General features: G+C 48.7%; 1 protein-coding gene and 1 long non-coding RNA gene across 4 annotated transcripts in view; one reads left to right on the forward strand and one right to left on the reverse strand.

The window, feature by feature from the left end:
* LOC112545670 (uncharacterized) overlaps nt 1–16,161 on the forward strand; it is a 144,834-nt gene that overhangs the window by 58,502 nt on the left and 70,171 nt on the right. Inside the window, exon 2 of the long non-coding RNA XR_003089204.2 lies at nt 7,753–8,122. This is a non-coding gene — a long non-coding RNA (uncharacterized LOC112545670). The remainder of the gene's footprint in view (nt 1–7,752; nt 8,123–16,161) is intronic.
* The window catches only part of LOC102448085 (cysteine-rich protein 1-like), a 34,771-nt gene that overhangs the window by 17,322 nt on the left and 1,288 nt on the right, over nt 1–16,161 (reverse strand). The gene's annotated exons all lie outside the window — the stretch shown is intronic.

The following is a 16,161-nucleotide window of genomic DNA, read 5'->3' on the forward strand; positions in this document are numbered from 1 at the left end:
AATTAAGGGGCTACACAGCCCTTAATTCGAACTAGTAAGTCCTCGTGCAATGAGGTTTACCTAGTTCGAACTAAGCGCTCCGCTAGTTAGAATTAAGTTCGAACTAGCAGAGCGCTAGTGTAGCGCCTATGAAAGTTAATTCGAACTAACGTCCGTTAGTTTGAATTAACTTTGTAGTGTAGACATACCCTAAGGTATCTAGAGCCGCCTACTTCCTCTGTCAATGAAATCGGTCCATGAACATAACTGGACAGTCAGAAGTAATGTGTCTAGAACAACCCTCCTTTCATGCTATTCACCTAGAACTCTCTGGTCTTCTTTCAATGTGCATAAAAACAGGGAGGTCTAGTCTAATATCAAGCAACAGGATATCATGAGGGAAAGAAGAATTCTAGTACTGGACAAGGATCTGTGTGAGAATAAGGAAAACAGTATTACCCCTAAAGCTTCTATGTTTCTCTGCTTCACTGTAGAAAGTCTTCCCCGGTCTGCAATAGCTTCCTGCAATAGACTTAAAGAAACAGTACCTGTAGCCTCACAAGAACCCAAATAACTACTAGGAAAATTGATTTCTCATACTTACCTCAGTGCACACGCAGAGTGGCACCTAACGGTACTTTGCATACCGCTTCTGACGCTTAGGAGGACACCATGAAAATAAGGTAATTTATCAACCCTTTTGAAGACCTCGGTTCCTGGCTCCCGCACTAGCCTGCTCATGACACCCAAGAGCTGTGCTCACCTGACTGCTCTGCTGCAGACTGGCATGTGCCAGCGACCCACAACAGAGCCCAGTGTCAACTCCTTGCCCTCAGCTGAGTCAGCTAATTAACCTGAGCCCCTGATTGGCTGAATACACCAACCTGGGGCACCAGACTTTCAGCTGATGCTAATGGCGCTGTGTTGATTTGCACCAGATGAGGGGGTGGTATAGTGAGGCAGGATCCTAGCTGACCTAAGCATAATTAGAAGCTATAGTGACCAAGCAGGGAAAAGCTCCATCTGGGCACGTCTACACTAGAGGGAATTATCAAAGCTGCCGCTGTCAATTTTCCAGGGTTGGAAGGAGCGGGCCTAGTGAAGACAGCTCATTCGAACTGGGAGGGGTGCTCCGGTCAGTCCTGTCCCATGAGGAGTAAGGGAAGTCAAAGGGAGAGGGGACAGCTCCAAAAGCTGAGTTAAGCTACTTCGACTTCATCTGTGCAATTGACGTAGCTGAAGTTGCGCATCTTAATTCGACCTTGTCCCGTAGTGTAGATGTGCCCTTTGTTATTACCAGTCTTTGGCTCCCCATTTTCCCCTGTTTGTGGTTGCTTGCTGATTGATAATGCAGCTGCTTAATCCGTCTGTGGCTCTCTCCCACCCCTTGCTTCCAGTATGATGCACTGGGCTTATTAAATGCACCGTGCATCACACACAGGGTGGGGGACTCTTCCTTTCATTTGCTAAAGTGCAAGGCATGCTGCAGCCGGGCTGAGCACAGAACATTCCCCTGGCCCAGGGGGAGAGGCTGTTCAGAACAAGCGGCGCCTGAGGATGCCCTTGGCGAGGTGAAGCATTAGTATGGCAGCACAGCGCTCAGCAGGAGCTCATTTGAATGAGGCGTCTGTGGAGGGCTCCTCTCCCTGTGGAATGAAATCCGGCAGCCAGTGAAGCACAATGGAAATTAATCACCTGGACTAGCACGCTGCCTGCTCTGGCGCAGGGGAGCTGACAGCTTCTGCCAGCTCTGTGTGGCACTGCCGCTTTGAAACTTTGTGGCGACATTTCAAAGGGGACAGTATCGCACAGCTGATCCTGTGCAGTGCTGCCCCTTTGAAACGCCACCTCGGCATTTCAAAGGGGCAGTGCCCCATGGAGCCCGGGGTCAGCTCCGTGAGGCGCTGCTTTGAAATGCCAAGGCGGTGATTCAAAGGGCAATGCTGCACAGCTGATCCCAGGATCAGCTGAGCGACACTGCCCCTTTCAAACACTGCCATGGCAGTTGTGTGGAACCCTGAGTCAGCTGGGGGCTCAACTCCCCAGCTGATCCTGGGTTCCACCACAGCACACAGATCCCAGGGTCAGCTGGGGAGTCATAACACTTCCTTATTCATTTTCTCCACAACATTTGATGACTGTATTTTTTTATCTTAAAATACAGCTGACCCTGGGCTCCGAGTGGCATTTCAAACTGGCAGTGCAGCAGGAACTGCCGCTTTGAAACACCGCCACAGCATTTGTGAGGAGCCTGGGGTAAGATGGGGAGTTTCAGCGCAATGCGCAGAGCACTGGATCGGATCCTGGGTTCTGGGGAAGTGCCGTGCAGAGCCTGGGATCAGCTGGGAAGTCCCCCGCTGACTCTGGGCCCTGAGTGGCATTTCAAAGTGGCAGTGCAGCATGGAGCCCAGGGTCAGTGGGGTACTATGAGTCCCCTGCTGACCCTGGGCTCCATGAGGTTGCTTCCTCTTTGAAATGCATGAGAGTACCCATGGGGGCCTCTTGTACATTTCAAAGCTGGCATGCCTCATGCAGCCAGGAGTCAGCAGGACTTCCATTGACTACTCGACTAATAAATTACTCAATATTTAACAGCCTTAGTCTAAACATAGCATCAGGCATCACTGCATGAACACAACAACCCTTAAATTCTGTGTGTAAACATCAGACAGGGCCATTCCATTTCCCTGACATCCCTTCTCCACAAACAATTCAGCATGTGTGTCTGTTCTATGCACTGCACAGCAGTTCTCGGCGCACTGCGTTCCCTGATCTGCACTGGCAGCAGCCCCTTTACACTGCACAGCAGTTCTCGGCGCACTGCGTTCCCTGATCTGCATTGGCAGCAGCCCCTTTACACTGCACAGCAGTTCTCGGCGCACTGCTCCTTGATCTGCACTGGCAGCAGCCCCTTTACACTGCACAGCAGTTCTCGGTGCACTGCGTTCCCTGATCTGCACTGGCAGCAGCCCCTTTACACTGCACAGCAGTTCTCGGTGCACTGCGCTCCCTGATCTGCACTGGCAGCAGCCCCTTTACACTGCACAGCAGTTCTTGGCGCACTGCACTAGCTGATCTGCACTAGCAGCAGCACTTTACACTGCACAGCAGTTCTCGGCGCACTGCTCCCTGATCTGCACTGGCAGCAGCCCCTTTACACTGCACAGCAGTTCTCGGCGCACTGCTCCCTGATCTGCACTGGCAGCAGCCCCTTTACACTGCACAGCAGTTCTCGGTGTACTGTGCTCCCTGATCTGCACTGGCAGCAGCAGCAGCATGTGTGCGAGAGGGAAGGGTGGCACTGGGAGCAGAGCAGATGTAGGGGGCAGCAGCACAGGGAGCACTGGCTGCTGACTCACCCCTTATTAGCCAGGAGACCAAGAGCTGAAGGCAGAGTTTCTTGCCAAAATCATTAGCAGCTTGGTCGCTGGCCCTGTCTGTTTAGGGCTGATTTGCTTCGGCTCTCTAGAGCAGTGTTTCTGAAAGTGCACCACAAAATCACTTTCAGAAACACATTAACTGGCCGCCCTGGCTTGTTTGTTTACTGGCATCATGGCCACAGAGCCTCACGGCTCCCATTGGCTCCGTTTTGTCCTTTGCCGCCAAGGGGAGTCGCGGGAAGCAGTGGCTCAGTCCATGCTGCTTCCCGCGGCTTCCCTTGGCTGCAAAGGACGAAACGGAGCCATTGGGAGCTATGAGGCGCCGTGGCCACAGCGCCAGTAAATAAACAAACCAGGGCGGCCAGTTAATGTGTTTCTGAAAGTGATTTTGTGGCGCACTTTCAGAAACACTGCTCTAGAGAATGGCCTTGCTAAAGCATTGCAGAGCCTGTTTTGGGGGGCTATTCTGCAGTTTCTGTTTAAAGTTTTGTGAACTAACAGAAGGGGAGTCTTTAACCAGTATTAGCTGGTTCTTAATAGGCTGATCAAGACACTGGGAGCCAATCTTAATTGGGTCTAAAAAGTTCCTGATTGACTTCAGGTGTCTCAATTGGCCTGTCTACCTTAACTGATTCTGGCAAGTTCTTGGCTGTTTTGAATTAGCCCTTTTTGCCTTACCTAGGGAAGGAGATTCATGCTGGGGGTAATATACTTGCCTTCTATTACTCTACTGCAGCCATCTGGCCTGGCCCTGGCACATTAGAGATTAAAGGAATCCTGACATAAGTTCATTCATAGTAAGTAGGTGGGGGTTGAGACCATGTCCTTGAAATCTTTTAAGGAAACAATCCTCAAAGTGCTGAAGCCTTCCCAAGGACGTAGTTGACAAATCATCAAGTACAAAATTGTATCCAACTTCTCTGTATTTCTTAATGCACCACGTTTATACTATTAGAGCAACATGTGAACATTAGTAACTCCTGTTGCTTATTCCCCACTAGAAGTCACAGCAATTCTTTGAGATGACATCACTGGCTGCTAGGGAAATGGCGATGATGTCACAAACAGGAGACTATGAGACCCAGTAAAAAATAAGAAAAAGCTGCTTACAGTAGAAGGACCCAATCCTGGGTCGAATTCAGCTCTGGCCCAAATGGGTGTCTTACCTTCCATGTGTAATTCACCTGCTTACACCAGGGCTGAATATGGCCCATGAAGTTAACACAAAGACTCTTAATCATTAAAAGGGGAGAGAAAAGGGGCCTCCAGCAACAGACAGTAAAAAGAGGGGGAATGGACCATTTCTGCTTCCAACAAGTTCACCACCTAAACACCCTCATTGAATGATAATAGCACAAGTGCCTGGGACACCACCAGCAAAGGAAGTGAAATCTGACGAGTGCTCTTGGTGAATGTTGCTTGTGTGGCTCATCCCTCACACATGAGCTGCTTTCAGGCCCTTTGCTTCGGTGTGCTGGGGTGTCAGGATAGCCCTGGCGCATCCTGCACCCCTTGCTGCTGCTCCTTCTCAGGCATCAGTGTGAAGGCCCAACATGGGTAATATTCCAGCGAGATGTTTGTTCAGTTCTTGCTGATGCTTATGCACCAACAACGAGGCTAGCAGTGTGGTTGGCTCTGCTGTGTTTAACAGCAGCCTGCTCACTCACTCTGCCGAGACCAGGACGTTCAGACAAAGCAGGTGGCTCGTGTTCATTTCCACCACCTCTGGCCTCCTCAGGGAGGATGCCTTTTAGACAAGGGGCCAAGCGAATCAGCCTGATGTTGGAGAATCAGCAGGATCTTAATGTGCGCCGATGCCAGCTGGTTAACGAGACAGTACCATTAAATTAACCCAGTGGTCCCCAACCTTTTGGGGCTGCCGGGCACCCGGGGGCAAGGGCTGCCCATGCGCTACGCCCCCGGGGCCAGCACAGTGCATGTGCCATGCGCCTGGGGCAGGACTGGCCCAAATTGTTCGGCAGGCACACATAAATGGCCGGGCGGGGACCACTGAATTAACCAATGGGGCCAGTGTCAATGTACAAGATATTAGGTGAGTCATTTCTCTGCTTTACTCCCATGACTGAATGCAGGGAGTCATGGTAGGGATGTGCAGAAGCTAGCACTATGGAAATCCAGAAAACCCTGCTGGTGAGTCTAGCTATTGCTTTAACAAGAATATTAAATAACGTAGATGAAGTGTTTGCACCATCATGGCCATATATTATAAGCTCTGTGGGGCAGGGACTGTGTCCTTCCTACTTTCTGTAGAGGGACTGGTGCACTTAGCTATAGTCTCTGGAGCATCCAGAGATATGTTTGGTGCCCATGCATTGTGCTATATCCCTGCCTCGCTAGGACTGCCTAGCTAGCACTTGTGCTATTGTCAGACTGTCTGCATCGGGATATGGAGTGGGTAGGAAATAGCATGAGAACCTCAACAATCAGACGCTGGGTTTGCAAAACCCACGCCCCAGGATCCACTTTATTCAAATTACCATCATTCTGAGCCCAGAGTGGGATAAAAGCTTCTGGCTTTTGCTCATCTCTAGGCAATAGTTAAATAATAGAACACTAGGACTGGAAGGGACCTCCATGGCAGTACCCAGTAATTTGTTCCCGTGTTTAACCACCCTTGCAGTTAGGAACTTTTTCCTAATGTCCAACCTAAACCTCCCTGCTGCAGTTTAAGGCCAGTGCTTCTTGTTCTATCCTCAGAGGCTAGGAAGAACAAGTTTTCTCCCTCCCTTTTAGATACCTGAAAACCGCTATCATGTGCCTTCTCAATCGTCTCCTTTCCAAACTAAACAAGCCCAATTCTTTGTCTTCCTTCATAGGTCACGTTCTCTAGACCTTTAATCATTCTTGTTGCTCTTCTCTGGACCCTCTCCAGTTTCTCCACATCTTTCTTGAAATGTGGTGCCCAGAACTGGACACAATACTCCAACTGAGGCCTAATCAGCGCAGAGTAGAGTGGAAGAATTACTTCTCGTGTCTTGCTCACAACACACCTGTTCATGCATCCCAGAATCATGTTTGCTTTTTTTGCAACAGTGACACACTGTTGACTCAAATTTAGCTTGTGTTCCACTCTGACTCCTAGATCCCTTTCTGCCGTACTCCCTCCTAGACAGTCACTTCCCATTCTGTATGTGTGAGATGGATTGTTCCTTCCTAAGTGGAGCACTTTGCATTTGTCTTTATTAAACTTCATCCTGTTTACCTCAGATCATTTCTCTGGTTTGTCCAGGTCACTATGACCCTGTCCTCCAAAGCAGTTGTGGGTGCTATGGGCGCTCTGCTAATCAGCTGGGTGGTGTTAGAATCTTTCCTAGGTGGCTGCCCAAGTGCTCAGCATACAAGGAACCTTGGGCATAAAGAGGGCAGGGCTGCAGTTGTTCACAGTGGCGTCTCTGCCTCTCCCTATCACTGCTGCGGATCAGTATCCATCTTGGCACTGCTATCCTGGGTGTGTTTTGTAACACAAAATGAAAGGCTGCCTTTTCAGATGCCAGAAGCTGGCAGAGCTCCATGGACTTCAAAGTCAGTTTGTGTTTGAACTGCAAACATATCGTCCCCCTGAGCTTGATTAGACGACAACAGGGAATCCAGGCACTCCTCAAATTCCACATAATAGAAAAATGAATCAGAAGCATGTGGCCCTGTATAAAATAGATCCTCAGTCAGTTCACCGCCAGGGACCACAGTTGCTCAGAGAGATCTTTCATTGGGCCAACTTCTGTTGATAAGAGAGACACACTTTCAAGCCACACAGAGCTCTGCTTCTACCGCCTCGTTCCTCAGACACGAGGCTTTCCTTAAGGGGCTAGCGAGATGAGGGCATGCATGTGATCGCTGCTTGGATTGATACGTCATTTCCTTTTGTTCATAGGGTCAATAAGGCAAGTGTCAGTACTAGGATTAAACAAGGCCATTGGTTCTATTATCTGGCTCTTAATAAAAATAAAATAATAACGGGTTATTATTATATATTAATAATTGGTTCTCTTTCTCAGTCAATCTGGGTCAGTAGTGACTGTGTCAGAAAACTGCCCCCTCGGGAGCTCCCAGTACCTCTTCCCGGGGGATTTGTACCCTTGCGCTTCCAGCTGAGGCCTCCGCCAAAGGGAATTGCCTGCATGCAGCGTGGGACCCCTCTGTCCAAGGGAGCAGGACTTGTGTCTGTTCTGAACAAACGACACTAAGAAAACAGCTGAGGGCATCACCGATTTTCCCCTCCCCCATAAACTAGAAATCACATTTTGCAAAATGTTTTAAAATGTGTGTGTTTAAATTATTTTGGCATTTGAACTTACACAAAAATAAACATTTTGCGTGGACAATTTAGATAAACTTTTTTTTTTTTTTTTTTTAAATTTTTGACCTCTTCCAGGTATCCACTCTTGCCGTGCAGGGAGGAGCCGGTGGTCAATCTCAATTGGCCAGGACTCAGCTAAAGGCCAGAAGAAGAGGAAAGGAAGTGAGCCTTTGCCCTCCTGACCTGATCTGGCAGAGGATGTGAGGCCGTCGCTGTGATTGGCTTCGCCAGGTGCCAGTAAGGACTCGCATGCTATGTTAGCACTGGATTACTTCATTGACGCACAGCTGGACGGTGCCTTATGAGTGGACATCAGGGAACCAAGACCAAAGCCAGGTTGTGAGGCAATGGGATTTGCTGCAAAAATAAGAGTCTGCCCATTCAGCAGCTCATCAGGAGAAATAACTGCTACTGAGGCAAGAGGAAGCTGGTTGCCCTCAGCCCGGTAAGTACAAAGACAAAGTTGTGTCTCAGATGCATGCTGGGAAAGAGGATTCCAGCCATCCTCACAAGAGCCCTACTTGCCCCTGGCCATGGAGCTCTGGCCCTAGGAAGAAAAGGGGAGAGGGATGTAGGAGGCTCTGGCAGTGCTTTGTCATCTGAGGAGCCCTGTACACAGGGGAGAGCTTGCTGTGATGGAGCACAGGAAGAATCTGGCCCCTAATGTTCAAGCCACATGAGTCATCCAGTCCTTCAAGCTGACTGGCCTGTGGAACATGCACCACATCTGGAATCCTGAGCTCCGCTCCACAGCCAGTTAGCCAGAGTCCGAGTGCTGTGGGGTAGAGGGAAGAGGAGGTGAAATCAGTGAAACCAGTTGGGTACATTTTTGATGGAATCTTATTGGTTTGTTTGCAAAACATGTGCACACAGTCCATTTTCCCACTATGCGTGCTAGAAACAAACAGCAGCAGGCAGTTTCCTTGCTTAGAAATCCCCAGGGCTGCTATTCCAGCACATTCTGTGCCCACAAGTCCTGCAGCAGCATCCTCTCAGGGTCATGCTCACCATGCCTTGACTGTCTGCCTCCAGGACACAAGGCACGGAGCCCATCTGCTCGCTCCTGCGTTAGCCCCTCCCTTGAGCAGCCCCCTCCCACACACAATTATTGGCAGCTATTTTGACTACAGAAGGGGTTTGGATTGCTTGAAAGGGTGCGAGGCATCCCCTGATTCTTTTGGTCCCTCGCTGGCAGTAATGAGCTTTCAACATGAGCCAGAGGGAGCATTGGCTCCACAGTGTATGCTCCCCAGATACTGGTGAAAACTGCAGGGTGTGGCCTATGGAAAGCAATTATAGCCAGTCTTCTGTTGCGCACAAGTATAAATGTCATCTCAAGTCATGCCTCCTGCTTGCAGAGGTGGTTTTGGTCTGTGGATCTTCTGTGTGCTGCTTTTTGAGTGAGCTGTTCCATCTTGTCATGCACTCTGACCAAGCCAGGATGGGTATTTCCTGGCGGTGGCAGAACAGCTGCTCTTTGAGCACTTCACTTCTTTTTTTCTTTCTTTCCCCACCCAGCATCTCAAATTTCATCAGCCTTTTGCACAATGACTTGCTAAAGAGTGTGTAATAACCCTGAGGCAAGCGCAGGATCAACTTAGTGCCAATCCGTTTTACCCTGACCACACATGGCCACAATCCCTGCCGGCCTCTTCCTGACGCATGGACCTGGCAGTGGAGATATCCTCTGCGCAGGGAGGTTACAAAAATAATTCTTCAGGAATAAGACAAAAGAATAGTCCGGGAGGGTGCAGTTTAAAAAGGTCATGAAATGAAAGAATCCATTCAGAGCTGCACATTAGCAAAGACATTGTTGACCCTGAGTGACTTGCTCCCTTATCAGATTTATGCAACCCAGATAAGGTTTTGGTGATGCAAATATTCCCCTGGCTTGGGTCGTGTTGGGCCCACAACTTGCACTGATGCCTGTAGTACAAGACATGAAATCAGTACAAGTGAGAGGAGTAGCTCAGCTCGACTTGCAGCGTAGCTACAAACATTGTCCTGTGATCCCCTGACGCTGGCCTGTCCCTCACCAAGTTGCTGTGGCTGGCAGGGATGTTTACATCTCTGAGATCCCCTTCCACGGAACTGGTAATTCTGTGAGTGCCTGTTCTCTAACCATGCTGGCAGTGCCTGAAATCCAAATAAAGGTCACATGGGCCACGTCCCCTCGAGTCCTGGAGAAGACATCAAATTGGAGCTTAAAGAACAATCTCTTTGGCCCAGGCCAGAACTAGGGAGCACAAGGCTTCCATTCAGAAAGGTACTTACGCACGTGCTTAACTCTGGGAGTGCTCACATGCTCAGTGACTACCAGTGGGCCTGTGTACTTCTGGGCAGGCATGTGCTAACATGTGTTGCTTAGTCTGAGAGTGAGAACGCTGGGAGAGCAACAGGGTGGGTCTGTAGCCAGCAGCCTGCTCTGCTCTGACTGTCACTCTGGGTAAGTCCTGTTTCTTCTCTACAAGAGGAACAGTGCACAGACCACGGAAGCCTTTTGAGTCACCTGGCAGACTAACCTGATTCGCATAGGAAATGTAAATCATGGGCCTGGCAAAAACAGGAGCCAAATGAGCAGCTGGCCAGAGTGCAAGGGCAAACCTCCAAAGTATGGGGAGACGGCAGAAGCTAACGTGTTCTGCTCTTCAATTCAGGAGCCCAACAACATGAAGCCCTCACACGCTGATGCACGGCTCTGAAGCCGGGAGGCATCACAGAATAGAATCCTAGGGCTGGCAGAGACCTCAGGAGTCATCGAGTCCAGCCCCCTGCCCAAAGCAGGACCATCCCCAACTCAATCAACCCAGCCAGGGCTTTGTCAAGCCGGGACTTAAAAACTTCTCAGGATGGAGATTCCACCTCCTCCTTAGGGAACCCATTCCCAGGGGCGGATATTGGGCAGGGCGAGCGGGGCAGCCGTCCCGGGCCCCGTGCTTCAAAAAGCCTTGCGCATGCGCCGTGGCAAAGGGGGGCCCCGCAAAATTGTGCTGCCCTGGGCCCCGCAAAATGGTCATCTGCCCATTCCAGTGCTTCCCCACCCGCCTAGGGAAATAGTTTTTCCTAATATCCAACCTAGACCTCCCCCACTTCAACTTGAGCCCATTGCTCCTCGTTCTGCATCCGTCACTACTGAGAACAGCCTCTCTCCAGCCTCTTTGGAACATCCCTTCAGGAAGTTGAAGGCTGCTATCAAATCCCCCCTCACTCTTCTCTTCCGCAGACTAAATAGACCCAACTCCCTCAGCCTCTCCTCATAGGTCATGTGCTCCAGCCCCCTCATCATTTTGGTTGCCCTCCGCTGGACCCTCTCCAATGCGTCCACATCCTTTCTATAGTGGGGGGCCCAGAACTGGACACAGTACTCCAGATGTGACCTCACCAGAGCCGAATAAAGGGGAATAATGACATCTCTAAATCTGCTGGCAATTCTCTTCCTAATGCAACCTAATATGCCATGCACCTTCTTGGCTACAAGGGCACACTGTTGACTCATATCCAGCTTTTCATCCACTGTAATCCCCAGGTCCTTTTCTGCCGAACCGCTACTTAGCTAGTCAGTCCCCAGCCTGTAACACTGCCTGGGATTCTTCCGTCCCAAGTGCAGGACTTTATACTTGTCCTTGTTGAACCTCATCAGATTTCTTTTGGCCCAATCCTCTAATCTGTCTAGGTCTTGGACCCTCTCCCTGCCCTCCAGCATATCTACCTCTCCGCCTAGCTTAGTGTCATCCGCAAACTTGCTCAGGGTGCAATCCATACCCTTATTCAGTTCACTAATAAAGATGTTGAACAAAACCGGCCCTAGAACCGACCCTGGGGGCACTCTGCTTGAAACCGACCACCATCCTGACATCGAGCCGTTGATCACTACCCGTTGGGCCCAACAATCTAGCCAGCTTTCTATCCTCCTTACAGTCCATTTATCCAATCCATACTTCCTTAATTTACTGGCAAGAAGATTGTGGGAGACCATATCAAAAGCTTTGCTAAAGTCAAGTACATCACATCCTCTGACTTCCCCATGTCCACAGAGCCAGTTACCTCATCATGGAAGCTAATCAGATTGGTCGGGCATGACTTGCCCTTCGTGAATCCATGTTGGCTATTCCTGATCACTTTCACCTCTTCCAAGTCTTCAAAATGGATTCCTTGCGGATCCCCTCCATGATTTTTTGGGGGCTGAGGTAAAGCTGACTGGTCTGTAGGTCCCTGGATCGTCCTTCTTCCCTTTTTTAAAGATGGGCACTGCATTTGCCTTTCTCCAGTCATCCGAGATCTCTCCCGATCTCCACGAGTTTTCAAAGATAATGGCCAAAGGCTCTGCAATGACATTTGCCAACTCCCTCAGCACCCTCGGACGCATTAAATCCAGGCCCATGGATTTGTGTATGTTTAGCTTTTCTAAATAGTTCCTAACCCATTCTTTCCCCACCGAGGGGAGGAGAGTGTAGTGGGGCCCCGACCAAACTCCACAGGGGATGGGGAGGGCGTGCCCCATTTCATTCCTGGCTCTGAAAGCCAGCGTTGGCTCCACTCTTAGCCCCACCTCTCCCCCCCCACCAAGTTTGGTACCAGCTCTTGTCCACCTTATTCCTTCCATGTCCCCCATTCTTGGAGCTGCAGTCCCACTCCTGGCCCTGGCTCTGAAAGGAGGCGGGATAGAGGTAAGAAGGGCATGAAGTAAAAAGTCTGAGGATGATTGATTTAAATCAATCATTTTATAACTTCTTTCAAGTTAAACTGGTGCAATTTGTAAGTGCAGATAGTCTAATAGTACTATAAATAATAAAAGCACAATAGAAATGCAATATGATCTATGGTTTTTCAGAAATCAAAGTTGCAAACACCCATTTCAAAATATCAAAGTATATTAGCTCACAAACAGGACTGTACAAATCTTTTACTCTTAACCCATTTATTGGCTGAAAGTTATGCTTCCTGAGAACATCTAATGCAAATAATTTCTTTAAAACTACATAATCTGCCCAATTTGCATCTTATTTATAACAAAAACCAATCTAGACTAACAATCTCTTTATAAAGTTTAAGCCTGATGTGATTTTAAATGATTGAATTATAAATCCATGAAACTCAGGACGTACAGTGGATACAGGGGCTGAAGTATGCTGTTTGTTAAGGCAATAATGAAACACACTATTGTAACCACTTAAGGAAATACATTAGCTGCTAACAAAGAGGAGCTTCTATAAAATCACGCAGTTCCTGTGCACTAAACCATGACGTTTTAAATCCTCCATCAAAACATTTTTTAAAAAGGAAAATAATGAAGCTGTTGAAATAAGACTGGCTCTGTGTAGCAAGCCACGTTTCCAATAATACAGTGAGTGACACATTCTTAAGCAAGTAACAGAGGAATTAATTTGCTACAATGAAAGTGTTCCTTTGCCTAAGAGGCCTTGTATAAATTTTGCATAATGCTAGGAAGCTATATATTCCCCCATTATAAACTTCCTTCAAGTAGAATTAATTAGCTCTAGGTCATTTCCTATTAACATGAGTACTAAAAATCAAGGAAATCATCACAGCTTGAACCTTTCTGGTCCAGCAACATCCATGGTCTGGCAGGACCATGGATGTTGCTGGACCAGAGAGCCCTGGCTCGGGGCAATGGAGTCCTGGTGCCCAGGGCAGCTTCAGAGTTACGGAGTGCCAGTGGCCCAGGGAAGAAGAGCCCTGGTGGCCCATGACCGGCCATAGAGCCCCGGCGACTTTGGAGCAGCCAAGCCTTGGGGGTCCCAGGGCAGCGTAATCTGGCAGCTTTGGGCCAGTGGAGACCCAGAAGTCCTGGGGCTGGCTAAAGAGCTGGGAGCCTGGTGACCCAGGGCCAGGGGAGCCTGGTGGAGGGGCCGGTCTCCCCTGGTCCAGCAAACTCCCCCTTTTGGGACTGGTCAGGTCCAACCTGTAGTTTGGCATTTACCTCCCCCTCAGTCTCTCTCTACACATCTTGCTACCCAAACACGCTCACATCCACAGCAAACGCCCTCTTATTTCCACTTCACGACCACCCACAGTTGCACATTCCATTCCTCACAATGACATTCATCCTTACTTCCAGCAGGGGCAGAGTTAAGGTTGTTTGGTGCCTGAATTGTGCATTCCATGCTTAAAATATTTAGTTTCTCTTTCTTTTAACCTTACCCTGAATTTCCCAGCTGTCTAATAACTCCTTTTAATATGACTTACAGTATTCTTGTAAAACCTTTTTCCTGAGAACTCACTGAGCTGTTCTCCTGCCTTTAACTCCCATTCCTGAAGGGTATGGAGTATGTATGTAGGTATAATATCCAATATGTGCACACATGCTGATGGCATAGTTAATGGAAACCTCAGGAAAGTGCATTTTTCCAGACAAAGTTTTCATGATGTGTCTCAAGGGGAAATGCTGCAATGAGAGCAACGGGCCAGATCATGCTCCTCCTGGATTTCCCCACTCTGAGGGTATGTCTACACTACCACCCTAGTTCGAACTAGGGTGGTTAATGGAGTCAATCGAAGTTGCAAATGAAGCCCAGGATTTAAATATCCCAGGCTTCATTTGCATTTTGCCGGGCGCCGCCATTTTTAAATCCCCGGTAGTTCGGACTCCGTGCCCGCGGCTACACGCGGCATGGAGTAGATAGTTCGAATTAGGCTTTCTAATTCGAACTACCGTTACTCCTCGTGGAACGGAGTCCGAACTACCGGGGATTTAAAAATGGCGGCGCCCGGCAAGATGCAAATGAAGCCTGGGATATTTAAATCCTGGGCTTCATTTGCAACTTCGATTGACTCCATTAACCACCCTAGTTCGAACTAGGGTGGTAGTTTAGACATACCCTAACACACAGGATGCCCACTCGGGATCTCGGCTTTTATTATTTAATAGCAGGGGTCTTTGTGATTTGTCCCCCCAAACAACCGCTGCAAAAGTGAGAGGGGACTTGCCCCCAAATTGCTCACAGGTGCCCGAGGTCACTGCTGTCTGCATGGAGACCATATGCATTTGTTCTGCAGGCCAGAAATCTCAGGCCCTGTAGCCACCCACTTGGCTCACCAATGGGCACATCATCCCCAGGCAAGACCCTCCCTCCTCCCCCCTCCCCACATTGCCCAGCGCCCGGCAAAGTCTGTCACCAGCCCTGTGGTCACTCGGAACGGCTTATGGTGCTCCTCGTGGCATAGAAAAAAGGGGATGTTCTTACCACAAACACTGCTTCCCCTCCCCCCAGCTCTGCCTCCTCTACCCGCCCCCCTGGAGCACCCGGGGCTTCCAAAAGGTGGTGATATGATGGCAATGTTGTGGACATGGCAACCCCCCTTCTAGGGTCTATCACCATCTAGGTCCATTAATTTTTCTCAAACTCTGCTCACACGTGTAACACGGCTTGTGGGGCAGGGTTACCCTTTGGTCACCCAACGGACCTCTGCTATGAGCAAAGAGGATCTCACCCTGCTATACAGGTCTTTGCTGGGCAGCTTGGGTCATTTAACTACAGGACACAGAAGTGAGAACAGCTGGGAAGAAGCTGCTGTTGGATTTTACTGGACTATCCTAAAATGGAACACAATGGACTCTTCTGAGTTCCAGCCTCCTCCTGGGAAGCTGAGTGAATCTTCATCATAATTCCCAATTCTTTCCAGTGCCACCTCATGTCCCATAAGCATGGATTTGTGAGCACCCCATCAATATGCACCCCGTCTCCTGCACCCCTTTTAAGTACTGAGCTTCTGGTAAACCAGTCCCATGGCCCAACGCACTGCATGCATGCACTGCAGGATAGCTGGTGATTAAAAAAAAATTAAAAACCAGCGTTCATCCTATAAATCCCTTGAGACAACTGCTAACTTACGAAGTGAGCAAACCTTTCTGCTGTCCTTTTTTTTTCAGCATTGACCCGTTCTCGTTTCTGTCACGTGTATAATTTGTACACTGCAAGCAGTCCTAATTCATGTGAAGCCAAGAGGTAATAAAAGGGCCTATGAGCTTCTAACTTTACTTAGCTCTAGCTAGCTATGGTTTAGATAAAGAATTTTATACTATTCTCAACCCCAAACATTCCAAAACCAGGAGTCAGGGCCCTAAAACCCTGAGGTTTGATAAAATAATAAATTGGAGGTCTTTATATTTGCTTTCTGATTTTTGAGTCTTTAAAGATAGCATTCAAAGGGCATTTTCTGAAGTCATGTGCACTAGAAACTTGCTCAGTGAAGGTTAGATTTACACATTATCAAAGGATTCCAGGAACTAGGGATTTAAGAAAAACACTAAATACCAAGAGACTCGAGGTAAAACAATGAGTTGACAACTCTGTGTGGGTAACAGCTTCACCATGTGTTCTTAGTATCCCCCTATGTTGAAGTGTGTATTGTTTTCACTGTGCATTCTAGGACAATACAAAGGACCTTCACTGACACCGTAAGAAAATGTATCTATCAAACCAGGTTGGAACGTGATCAGATGAACTCCCACCTAATTTGTAA

The sequence above is a fragment of the Pelodiscus sinensis genome, chromosome 6 (genome assembly GCF_049634645.1).
Source record: "Pelodiscus sinensis isolate JC-2024 chromosome 6, ASM4963464v1, whole genome shotgun sequence".
Lineage (NCBI taxonomy): Eukaryota > Metazoa > Chordata > Testudines > Trionychidae > Pelodiscus > Pelodiscus sinensis.